We start from the raw sequence: 12,171 nt of genomic DNA, 5'->3' as shown, positions 1-12,171 counted from the left end.
ATTTTGTAACAATTAAGCTCCACAATACACAGAAAACACAGAGTAAGTCACTCTGTTAGCACAAAATCAACCTTTAGATTTGTTTCCCAAGAAAAATTATAAGAAATTTGCAAGGACTGTAGAAACATAACACAGCTTAAATCTGCAAGGAGTTAAATGGAGAACATGTTCTTGCCTGAGGAGATTCCTGCTCATAATACAAGTGATGCTGAGAGCCGCCAGCACATGTTACTAGCTAAATCCTGTCCTGTAGGTGGATTTGCACATGTGAGGAAAAGCTGTACATTGGTTTAGAAGCAGTATTGTAAGAGTGAGTGATCATCTGGCCTCCTGCTTTGTTGCAAGAACTGTCCAGGAAAGCTATGCCCTCCTAAAACATGGCAAACGAGTGTGTGGCTTTCTGGAAAGAGAAAAATGCCTGACCCAAAATCCAGTGAACACCTTCTGCTTCTATGGCAGTTAAAAGTAGACTTAGGGTATGTCTACACTGCCAACGGCACCATCGGCAGTGCAGGATCAATTTTGTGGGTTCGACTGAGCGGCAGTGAAGACTTGCTCAATCGAACCCGGAAGCTGATGCTGGTAATCCACCCCGGCAAGAAGAGTAGCGCTGCGTCAATGGGAGGGCATTTCAGCACAGTACAGTGGGGACACCGCAGTAGATAGACATTAGGAAGGCGACTGCCACCAAAATCTGTGGTAAATGTAGACCAGGCCTTACACTGTAAACTCCTTAATAGAGGGATCTTTTTTTTTTATTAGTGTGTACAGTGCCTAGCACTCTGCGGCCCTGATCCCTGATTGGGGCTCCTAGCAATAGCATGATACAAATAAATATGTCTCCTGCTTCAAATATCAGCCACATTCACTCCATCACCTATCATATATTTATCATGACAGGGTGCTTAGCTAGGGATTGATATCTATATACATTAACCAGTTCCACTGAAGATAAAGTAAAGGTGACTTTTTATTATTGAGTAACTAAAAAAGCATTAAGGGAGAAATACTGTGCTGAGAAATAGTGGCAGAGACAAAAATAAAAGTAAAAAGTATTGCTTTATAAAGTACTGTAAGTGAACCAGACAAATCAATTTTCTGAGTGAAACAGTGACTCTTGCAGAAACTTAAAAATATATAATTAAGCTGATAATCAAAATATAAGAACTTTTGCTTTTTTTTTTCTTCTTCTTTGTGACCCTATTTCACATGTAACCAATTTTAATATTATCATTTATCAACTGCCAAAAAACTATTGTTTGATCTTGGAAAAAGAGCCATAGCAAAATTATCCACAGAGTTATGACAAAATATGTAACACTCCAAACCTGTAACTGATGGTCTACAGGCAGACAGCAGCAACTACATGGTGGTCCATTGAAATTAGTGAGGCTTTCATGCAATGTAATCATCGATGAAGGGGGAGCATGCTGAAACTCAACCTGGACAAGATCTAAGTGATGCAGATGTGAAGAGGAAGGTTTCCCAAAGAATTAGTTCTATGAAGTTCTTGCTGATACTAAAGGCACAAGTAGACAGTGACAGTCAGTTGAGATTTTTTTTTCTGGCAAGGCTGCAAGCCAGTGCTGACCAATGCAGACCTGGCTGCAGTAATCCAGGGTATGTCACTACTGTGGAGTGAAGTTGATTTATTTTAAATTGACATTCACTTGCCAAATTTTAGAAGTCGCAGGAGCAGAATCGCACCATGCTCATTGCGTCGGGGGATTGCATCCCACTGGCTGTGCTTGGGTCGACAATCAAAGCAGTGCACCGTGGGTGGCTATCCCACAGTGCAACGAGCCGCAGAGGCTTTTGGGAAGGATGTCGTCCTCCCATGACGCAACGTGCTCTCTCCCCCTCCCTTTTTGTCCCAAACAAACAGACTAAGGCTTTTTCGCACCATTTTTCTAAACCCTTCAGTCTCTGACGCATGTATGCCATTGCCAGAGAGACATGGAGCCCGCTCAGCTCTGCACTATCATTGTGAGCGTCAAACACTTCACGCCTTAATCTGCAGTATTTTCAAAGGCGAAACAGGGGCTGCAGCCCTGAAAATTGTAATATTACTCAAGACGCACTGCTACAAGCCATAGAACGAAACAATTCCCATTTGCTGCTGGTTGGTTGGGTTGGGTCATGGAGGTAGATAGGCTGGCTGCCAATTTTGAGCAGCCAGACAGCAGTGCAATACTGAGAGCCAACCACGGAGCACTGTGCCTCTGGGAAGTCTTGAAAAATCAGTTTTGCAGGGAAACCTAATATTTCTGAAAAATCTGTGTTCTGTCTTCCCTTCCCATCCCCCCGCATCCGCCAGCACCACAACACTGTGCTAGCCTCTCTCCCTCCCCCCCCCCAGTGGTAATCCCCGTGGTCTCAATAAAGAAAGAGTAATGATCTTTAAAGCAGTAAATTTTTATTGTGGATCGTTAACAGTGGAGGGAAAGGAAGTTATTTCAACACTTTGCATGCATTGTAATGGGGCTGTGAGGGGACACAGAGAAAAGTTTCACTGTGCAAACATCAAACACCACATTCCCATTTCTTAAAGATGCCTCTTTCTGCTCCCCTCACCTGGCATAGAATGGAGCACGTACTGCACCCTGCTCAACCCCCTCCTAAATCGTTTAAGGGTGGGGGCTAGGAAAGAGAAGCTGAACCAAATGCGTCAACATGTCCAACTGATCCCTCATTATGTGCAGTATTTCATCCTGTGTTGCACGCTCATGTTCTTGGACCGCCTTCCTGCTCTCCATGTCCATGTTCATTTTCTCCAATAATGAAATCCTCCAGGCTCTTAGCTCTGTGTCAGCAGCCTCAGAGGTGTTCATTATCTCGGTAAACATGCCATTCCAAGGTTTTTTTTTCGCCTTCTAATCTGCGACAGGCAGTCGCAGGAGTAGTAGATACTGAGCTGAAGGCCACGCTGTCCACTGAAAGGCACGCAAAGCACAAGTTATCCATTATGAGCTGGCCACACAGACAAAAAGTAATGTTACAATGTAAAAATAACTCCCCTTTATATTCTCAAGGGAATGGAAGACCCGCATATCAATCTCTATCTATTGCAGGGGTCGTAGTGCCATTGCAGCCATGGTAAGTAAGGGGCTGGTGCATCCATGTCAGGGAAATCCCTGTATTGCATGCTGCTCCACAGAATTCTCCTCGTTCATCCTGGATTCCCTTCAGATATCTATGCTGCATGGTATTACAGTGGTGGAGTGACCTCCAAGAATCACATGCAGCTTCTCATAAAAATGGCATGTCTTTGTTGACGAGCCAGAACGACTGTTCGCCTCCTGAGTTCTCTGATATGCCTGCTTCATCTCTTTGATTTTAACGAGGCACTGCTGTGCGTCCGCCCTTTTCCAGCATGACGTAATATCTTTTTGTAAATATCTAAATTCCTTTTGCTGGCTCGGAGCTGAGCCAAAACAGACTCTTCGCCCCACAGACTGATAAGATAAAAGACCTCAGGTCGACTCCAGGCTGGAGTGTATTTGGCGCATGCAGTCGCCATGATCAGTTCTGCTGGCAAGCTCTCTCCACGCTGACAAAACAGGAAATGGGAATTCAACATTTCCTGGGGCTTGAGGGGAGGGGCTGTTTCCTGTGTAAGTGGCTGCAGTGCAGCAGAGTGTGAACGTGCAGAGAGGTCACAGCAGAACATTGTGGGATAACTCACGGAGGCCAATTATATCAAATTATGCTGCACTCCGTCTACACTGCTGCTCATTCGACCCAAACAATTCAATTTCAGTGCTACATCACTTGAGGAGGTGGCTTTATTAAGTCGAATTTTCCCATGATTTAAGTCAACAGAACTGACCAGCCAGTGAAGATGCATACATTATGTGGTTGATGGAAGCCACATTCCATCGACCTACCTTCACAGTGTAGATAGGCCTCATGCTTTCATAACCTCCCATATTGCTCCAACTAGTCCAGAATGCAACCACCAGCATGTTAAGTAACTCTCATAGGCAGAAACATACCACCTTTATGTTCTAGTATCTACACTGGCTCTTCATTGAACACCAAGTCCTCTACAAGTCCACGGTGCTAATCTTCAAAGCCTTCAATGATCAAATTCTGAGCTACTCTAGGAACTACCTTTTCCTGACCATGACAACTGCCATCCCCAGGACCAGTGGAGCTAACCACATCTAAACTAAGACTCACGGAAACTGGTGACAGAGCTCTTTCAAAAATAGTCACAAAGATTTGTAACTCCCTTCAAGAGATCAAGATGACCTCAAAGTGCAGATCAAAGTGCAAGACCCATCTCTTCATCTAAGCATTCCCAACACAATAGATAAACAGTCACAAAAACCTTCATAACTAAACATAGCACTTTCCCTGCCACAGGGTAGGAAGGAATGACCCCTAACAAATTACCTATCTGGGGTTTTTGTAAGGTCCTAGGATACCATAATGATGTGTGAGGGATAGAAACAATGAGATAAATCTGGCCTCTTGTTTTCAACTTCTGAGGTTACTCTAGGACTATGAACAGTCATATTCTCTGTAAAAGGCAAACAGAACACATCTAGACTTTACATGAGAGATTTGGACAGTTATCTATTAGTAAGCTGCACCACAGACAACCAAGCCACCCTACATTCTATCTTTAGTCAGACATGATCTCAGATTAAATTAAGAATAGCGGTCATGCACCTGTGATAAGATGCATTCCTATTAGAAGACTGGGATAATGAGTTCTCATCATCTATGAAAAGCTCCATTATCTAGTGACTAAACAGCACATTACCAGCGATATAAAAAATTACCAAAATGAACTCATCCTAATTTAGTTTGAAAAGGTTATCGTCAAGTGTATTTCAGATGGGAAGGCCTTTAAAGACTTTTAAAAGGAAACAAATTATATCTGTGTATCCTTAAAGGGACCTGGTGTGATGATCTCTAACTAAGCTTCAGATAAATGAGGCAGATTCCTCATCCTGCCCCAAATCTGCTCATATGCAGTGGACAGCTGCGGGTTATGACAGGGAGCCATGCACCACACATTGTCATCAGTTAAAACTACAGGGCAATACAACAGCTCCAACTTACATGAACATTTAGATTCCCATCCCTCCTCCAGAGTACCGTGATATACTCCTGGCATATTCCAGAGTGCAAACCAGACCAGTGAGGGGTTATGTTGTCACCACCTGCCCTGCAACTTGGGGTGCGTCACAATTCTTTGCTGTTGTAGTTCCCAACCTGAAGTGCTCACAAACAGCATGCAGGTCACACTTTGAATGTCTGTGTATGGCTGTGTGACGTTAGCCTCTAGAGGAGCCATGCTGAGGACTTGTCTACACTTGGCGCTCCATCGGCGCTGGAGCAATTGATGGTGAAGACACGCTCAGTCAGCACTTGTACTCCACTGGAATGAGAAGAATAAGCCATATTGACAGGAGAGAATATAGACAAGCCCTGTGATAGCTTAAAGAGGGCAAAACTGCAAAGAATGGGACAGGCAAAGCCCTAAATACTGATGGTTTTTCTTCATAAGATATATCAAGTCAGCAACAGACAGCTTCTAATCACTTCACTGATTATTCAGAAAACAAAAACACAGTTCCCTTAAAGCCATCCAGCCCTCTGGTTTCTACCCAGACAGCCAAATCAAATGATGGGGATTACAAAAAATCTTTATCCAACATATATTTTAAAAGTTTCAACTAATCCCAAAGGATTGGACACATTGCCAACCAGATCAATGAATAGATCAGATCTTACCCAAAAACAAGCTTAAAGAATGCTTATTAACTAAACTTTTATTTTAAATAAAAGGAAGAAAGAAAGAGAGAGAGAAAGTATTGGTTAAAATACAGATAAGAATAAAAGTTCATAAGTCAGTTTTAAAGTAGAGATTATAACTGAGTTGCAAAATTCTTAATTTGCCAAACTCTCTGGAAATTACCCAAAACAGCTTGGGAGTCATCAATCCTTGTTTAGAGCTTCTTTGTTAGAAATCCAGTCCAGAGTAGTTAAGCAGGAAACTAAGACCAAATAGCCCATGTACAGAGTCGGTATAATTTCTTCCATAAGATATAGCAGGGTGAGCCAGTCTCATGACCGGGACCTTGGAACATCCCCTGATGAAATCCAGCAGTCCTAAAATAAAAAAAATGGGTCTCAGGCTTCTTTTATAGTCTTTGCAGGGTATGACAGCCACTTGACAGCAGACATTACAGCAAGTAATCCTTGGGTTCATAATAGGTAATTACTTGTGGCTTTGAAGTAACACCTCCTATTTTCTTTGCACACTAAGTAACTAGCAAAATTAGCTGAGTTAATAACAGTTTAATTAAACCTCAAAGAGAAATACAGACAGATGATATTATTACACCCCAGGTTCATCTAAATGTTAATATTCCACTTTGACTTTCAAATCGATAAAACAATAATAATAGACAGGAAAGCAATTTATCTACATTGTTAATCTCTAACAACGTCACAGGCTGCAATCCTGGTCCCTCAACTCTAACCGCAGCAGCCTGTCAGCAACACAAAAGCCACACTCTGGCTTCCAGCAGCCTTGGTTACTACTTGCAAATTTCCCCCCAAATGTGTTTTGCACTGTCCATCCCTCCCCTGGACAGTCCAGATATTGTAGGTCTGTTGCCCCTGCAAGGGGTCAATATCTAACAGCTTGCTACTTTAACTGGAGTTACCAAGCAGCTCAGTTTAAAAACACAACACTGTATTAGTTTAGATTAAAGAATAAAACAAGTTTATTTAACTACAGAGAGAGAGAGATTTTCAGTGAGTAGAAGTATAAGGCATTAAGATCAGAGAAGGCTATAAGGAAAAAGCTAAAATGCTTTCTAGCAGCTAAAATGTAAAGTAGACTTGGTACGAGGTAAAATCCTTACCACATGTTCCCAGCAACATTGCTAACCAAATTTGCTTGTCAGGATCTATCTCAAAATCAAAGGGCTGGTTCCTTTTCCTTCTTAGGTGATAGGTAGAGAAATAGGGAGTGATACCCTGGGGTTGTTTTACGCCTCACCTGTATAGTCCAGTCACCCTTTGAAGTGGATTTTTTCTAAGGATTACCCCTCAAAGAAAAGTTTATTCAAGCAGTAAAGAAGGTAACATGGAGTCTGGTGATGAAGGTGGCTCCACGCTCTTTCTTTTCCCATTTGTATGCTGAAAAGCAGATTTTCTTGTCTCTGTCACTTCCCCTTCTTCCTGTGTCAAGGGCCCTGTTTACTATTTATATGTAAATTGAAGTAAACACACATTCCTTTGCTTAGGACAGACTTGTTTAATGACTTTTGCCTACTCAAGGCTGTGTGGGTTTGAACGTGTACTCTCATCACGTGATCAGGGTGATCCATAACTTTACATACAATGTTGCTACATACATTTCACCATGATATAACTGACCAGCAAATTATTAGTTTACAAATAATACCTCACAAGGCATATTTTGTACAATGATTATTACAGTGGTGTGTAGTGTGTGAATACAGGGATGCTGTATGTCACAACTCCCTATAGTCAAGTGGTTATCAAAGGGTTACCTAGGTTACTCAAGGTATTATGGGTTGCAGCTATACTCCACCCTTTCCTTACTTTCTGTTTTAATTAGCATGTGTGCCGCCCACACACTCCCTTTTGTTTATAGTCGAATAAAGCAGCACAATCCCAGTCTGCACTACTTAAGTAAAATGTGTTTCTTGTGCACTGAGAGGTCCCTTTACCAACTCCCTTTTTCTCCTTACAGCAGGGATGAGAGAACAGCTGGCTCGGAAGGCAAAAAATGTGGCCTCTGCCTGCTTTCTACCAGTGAAGAGTTTCCCTCTGCAGGGGGAATTATGCACTGGCATCTCCATCCACTCTAGAGCCACATTGTTCAGTGTATGCAGGGCAAAACAGCCTTGATGACTTGAGAATCTAGCCTGAGAACCTTAATTTTCCATTATGTGTGATTCTCATAGGGCTATGTAAGAGTTCTGTTGTTTCAATTTGAATTTATTCACAACCAATAAAACCTTCAGTATAATCAGAGGGTCAAATTTTGCCCTTATGTAGATGCATGCAAATCCCATTACTGGTAGGTAAACATTTATCAAGCTCTGCACATCCTCCAATTTTTCTGATATATAAAATCTCCCCTACTGGAAAATATTTCTCAAATACATTTTCCAACTGTTTATGCACTTTTTTCAACATTTTTACAATAAAACACCCCCATCATGAGGAAAAAGCTGACAAGCTCTGCCAGTTGCTCCAAGCAGATTCACGCAATCAGCAGTGCCTCCCATTATTCTGTGGGCATGGGACATGCCCTTTATCACAGCAGCCACCTTTTGAAATAGGAAACTTGTACTGGTAGTATGCAGATGGCAGAGAGAGATGAACTAAAATCTCACTCTGACTAAAGCCTTATCTACACTACAGAGTTTCGTCAACAAATGTCAGCTTTCAATGACAAAACAGTGGTGGTGTACACACTACAGTTCTTCTTCCACCAACAAAACTCTCCTGCTTTGCAGACAAAATAAAACCACCTTGACAAGTGGCATGGAACTTTTTGCGACAAAGTTAGATCGAAAAAGTTGCAGTGTACACACTGTGCTTGGTTATGTCATTTAAATGGCCTCCAGGAGGTGTCCCACAATGCCCATCCTGATTGCGCTGATCAGGAGATTGAACTCCACTGCTCTGCAGCTAGGTACACAGGCATTCACCCCTCCTTCTTTAAAAGCCAGGGAACTTTTGAAATTCCACTTCCTGTTTGCTTGGCATGGAGAGCTCACATCGTATCTTCCCAGCTGACCTTCGCGGCTTCATGCACAAAACGCTCTTCTGTTTGGAGCCCACCTGAGTTACTGGATCTGCTGGCTGTGTGGGGAAAAGAGGCTGTGCAGTACCAGCTCCACTCCAGTCATAGGAATTTGGATACCTGTGGTCATATTTTTCATGGCATGTTGGATAAGGGCTACGAATGGGACATGTGTCAGTGCCGTGCAAAGATAAAGGAGTTGAGGCAGGTGTACAAAAAGGCAAAGGAGTCAAACAGTCACATTCTGAAGCTGTGCTGAAGACCTGCCATTTCTATAAGGAGATGGATACCATCCTTGTGGTGACCCCACCTCCACCACCAAAAGCCCCATGGAGGCAGTGGACAGAAGAATGGTGGTTGAGGCTGAAGTAGTAGACGAGGAGGTTGAGTTGGAAGATGAGATGGGACAGGCGAGAAGGTCGTCCAGTACCATGGGGAGCTAGGATCTCTTCTCAACCCAGGAGAGTTCGAGCTAGTCCCAGAACACAGTGGCAATTGGAACATTTTTAGACTACAAATCACAGACAGGAAGCAATCATTCAAATTTTCATGCAAAGCAACAAGTAAACGAAGCATGGCAAAGTGCTTTATAGAGAGACACATTACTGTTGCTCATTGTCAAAATGGGGCCTCAAAGCCTTCCTGATTCGAATAGCCCCCAGTTATAGTAATAGTGCCTGTCTAATAGCCATGATATCTGGCTGCTAAACCACCAGGTGATCTGCCTCCATGCTCCATCCCTGGGGAAACTTTTCACTCTTAGCCTCACAAATGTTATGCAGTGTACAGCAGGTTGTTATAACCATGGGAATATTTTCCTCATTTAGGTCTAGCCTGCCATAAAGGCAGTGCCACGAGTTTTTAATATGTCAATCACACATTCAATGGTCATTCTGCACCTGCTAAGTCTATGGTTGAAGCACTCCTTGCTGCTGTCCAGGTTTTCTATGTAAGGTTTCATGAGCCATGAGAGTAAGGGATAGGCTAGGTCTCCCAGGATCACTATGGGCATTTCAACACCCCCCACTGGAATCTTCTGCTCTGGCAAGAAAGTTCCTGCTTGCAGCTTTCTGTATAGATCAGTGTTCCTGAAGATGAGTGTGCCATGCACCTTTCTTGACCACCCTACATTCATGTCAGTGAAACAACCCCGGTGATCCTCAAGCACCTACAATACCATAAAAAAATACCTCTTTCTATTAAATGTTCTCCATTGCAAGATGGTCCGGAGCCAAAATTTGGATATGTGTGTCATCAATCACCCTGCTGCAGTTAGGGAAGCTCATTGCCATAAAGCCATCCACTATTCCATGCCATATTTCCAAGAATCACAGTTCTTCGTAGCAGGATGCGATTAATGGCCCTGCACACTTGCATTAACACAACCCCCACAGTGGACTTTCTGACTCCAAACTTATTCGCGACTGACCAGTAGCAGTCTGGAGTTGCCAGCTTCCATACAGCAATTGCCATGCATTTCTCCACTGAAAGGGCAGCTAGCATATTTGTGTCCTTGCACTGCAGTGCTGGGGCAAGCTCTGCACACAATTCCAGAAAAGTGTCTTTCAGCGTCCAAAAGTTCTGTATCCACTACTTGTCATCCCATATCTGTATAACAATGCAATCCCACCATCCAGCGCTTGTTTTCTGAGGCCAATAGTGACAGTCCAGTGTGTGCAGCTGCTCTGTGAATGCGAAAAGTAATAGGGCATTGTTTCTCTCCATGGTACACAACAGATCAGACATCTCGGATTCCCATTCAGACTGGGAGCTCATTATATACTGCATGATGAGTCGCACTGTGTTTGTAACACTAACCACAACAGCAGAGATCAATAAGTTGAAAAACAGCATGAAATATAGTCAGAAGCCCATGGAATGATAGCACAGAAAAAAGGAATCATCGAACATTGATCCCACACCCATAATGCAATGTGATTCACTCCGCCTTACCACAACTCCTAGCTGCAGACGGTGGCTAGTAGTATAGTGGGATAGCTCCCCAAAGTGCACTACTCACAGTTGATGTTAGTGCACTAACTGTGGACACTCTCCACTGACAGAAGGCTCACTGTGTGAACAAGCACAAACGATGTACTTTTAGCGGTTTTTGATCAGCATAACTTGTGTCAACAAAACTCTGTAGTGTAGACAAGATCTAAGCCAGTGGCTGTTGTGCTGTAATTTTCTCAATTAGAAATTTCTGCTACACTACAGACTAGGACTTTTACCCAGTCCCAGGTGTGACGTTCCCCACCTGCAATCTGGATTGGTATGTAACAGTGTCACCCCAATCCCTCACTTCTGGGCCCCAATTTACTCTGTTTTGCTGTGTGAACCACCCACTCCTGGGTCAGCCCACGTCCAGCCTCCTGTGAGTAATCGGTCCCTGGCTCAGTGAAGGAGTGCTTCTGGCCAGCCACTTATGGGATTGATCCCCAGCAAACACTCCCAGTCCCAGATGCAAACCCAGGAACTGCCATCTCACAGGGTTCAGTGCTCTACACTGCACCCTGGAATCTCATTTACATTTGTCCATCAATTTATCAAAGTAATTGATATGTACCAGCTCTGTCACTCTAAGTGAGGTCTCTGCGCACACTCAATCCACATGCACTTTTTTAGATAAACCAAACAAATAAGTTTATTGACTACAGCAAGATTTTAAGTGATCATAAATCAGATTAATATGAATCAAGAGATTAGACAACAATTAACAATTAAAGGTAACACACAGTCTAAACTAAACTCAAGATTTCAGTAGCTTTTCAGTCCTTGATGTTAGTTTACCCACAGCTGGCTGAGATGTCTCTTGCAGCCCGCCCCCACCCAGGGGCAGTTGTCAGTGTCCTCGATGTTGTTATGTAGATGGATTCCAAGGGAGATTCCTGAGACAAAGATGCCTCTCTCTTTTAACAAGTTTCCTTGACCCCTGGGGTCAGGTGATCAGCCATGTCCGACAATGGGCATGATTTCTTCCACCTGAGCAAAAGTACTCAAAGGTGCTCAGGTCAGTCCATTGTTCCTGTATGCATGCCTTTGCAAGGCATGGACCCATACTTTGCTTGGTATTTGCCTGGATCTGTTCAAACCATTTGAGACATACCTTTGGAGCTATTACATAGCAGAGTTTCATATCTGTACATATGTGACATTTCAGGAAACATACTACCATAACAATAAAGTTCAGTATGTCATGAGCATTCCAAAGACATCTTACATGACATACTTTGCACCAGACACTATAAGAGTGAAGATGAATGATACACGAATCACACTATCAGAGTGTACATGGGGTACAGTGTGTCACACCAGGTATTTATAAAATATAAGGGTAGAATTGTATGAGGTGTATCATTGAAAAC

The sequence above is a fragment of the Emydura macquarii genome, unplaced genomic scaffold (assembly GCF_026122565.2).
Source record: "Emydura macquarii macquarii isolate MOO-44397 ecotype Brisbane River unplaced genomic scaffold, CSIRO-AGI_Emac_v2 contig_75, whole genome shotgun sequence".
NCBI lineage: Eukaryota > Metazoa > Chordata > Testudines > Chelidae > Emydura > Emydura macquarii.
Note: the sequence above shows the minus strand (reverse complement) of the source record.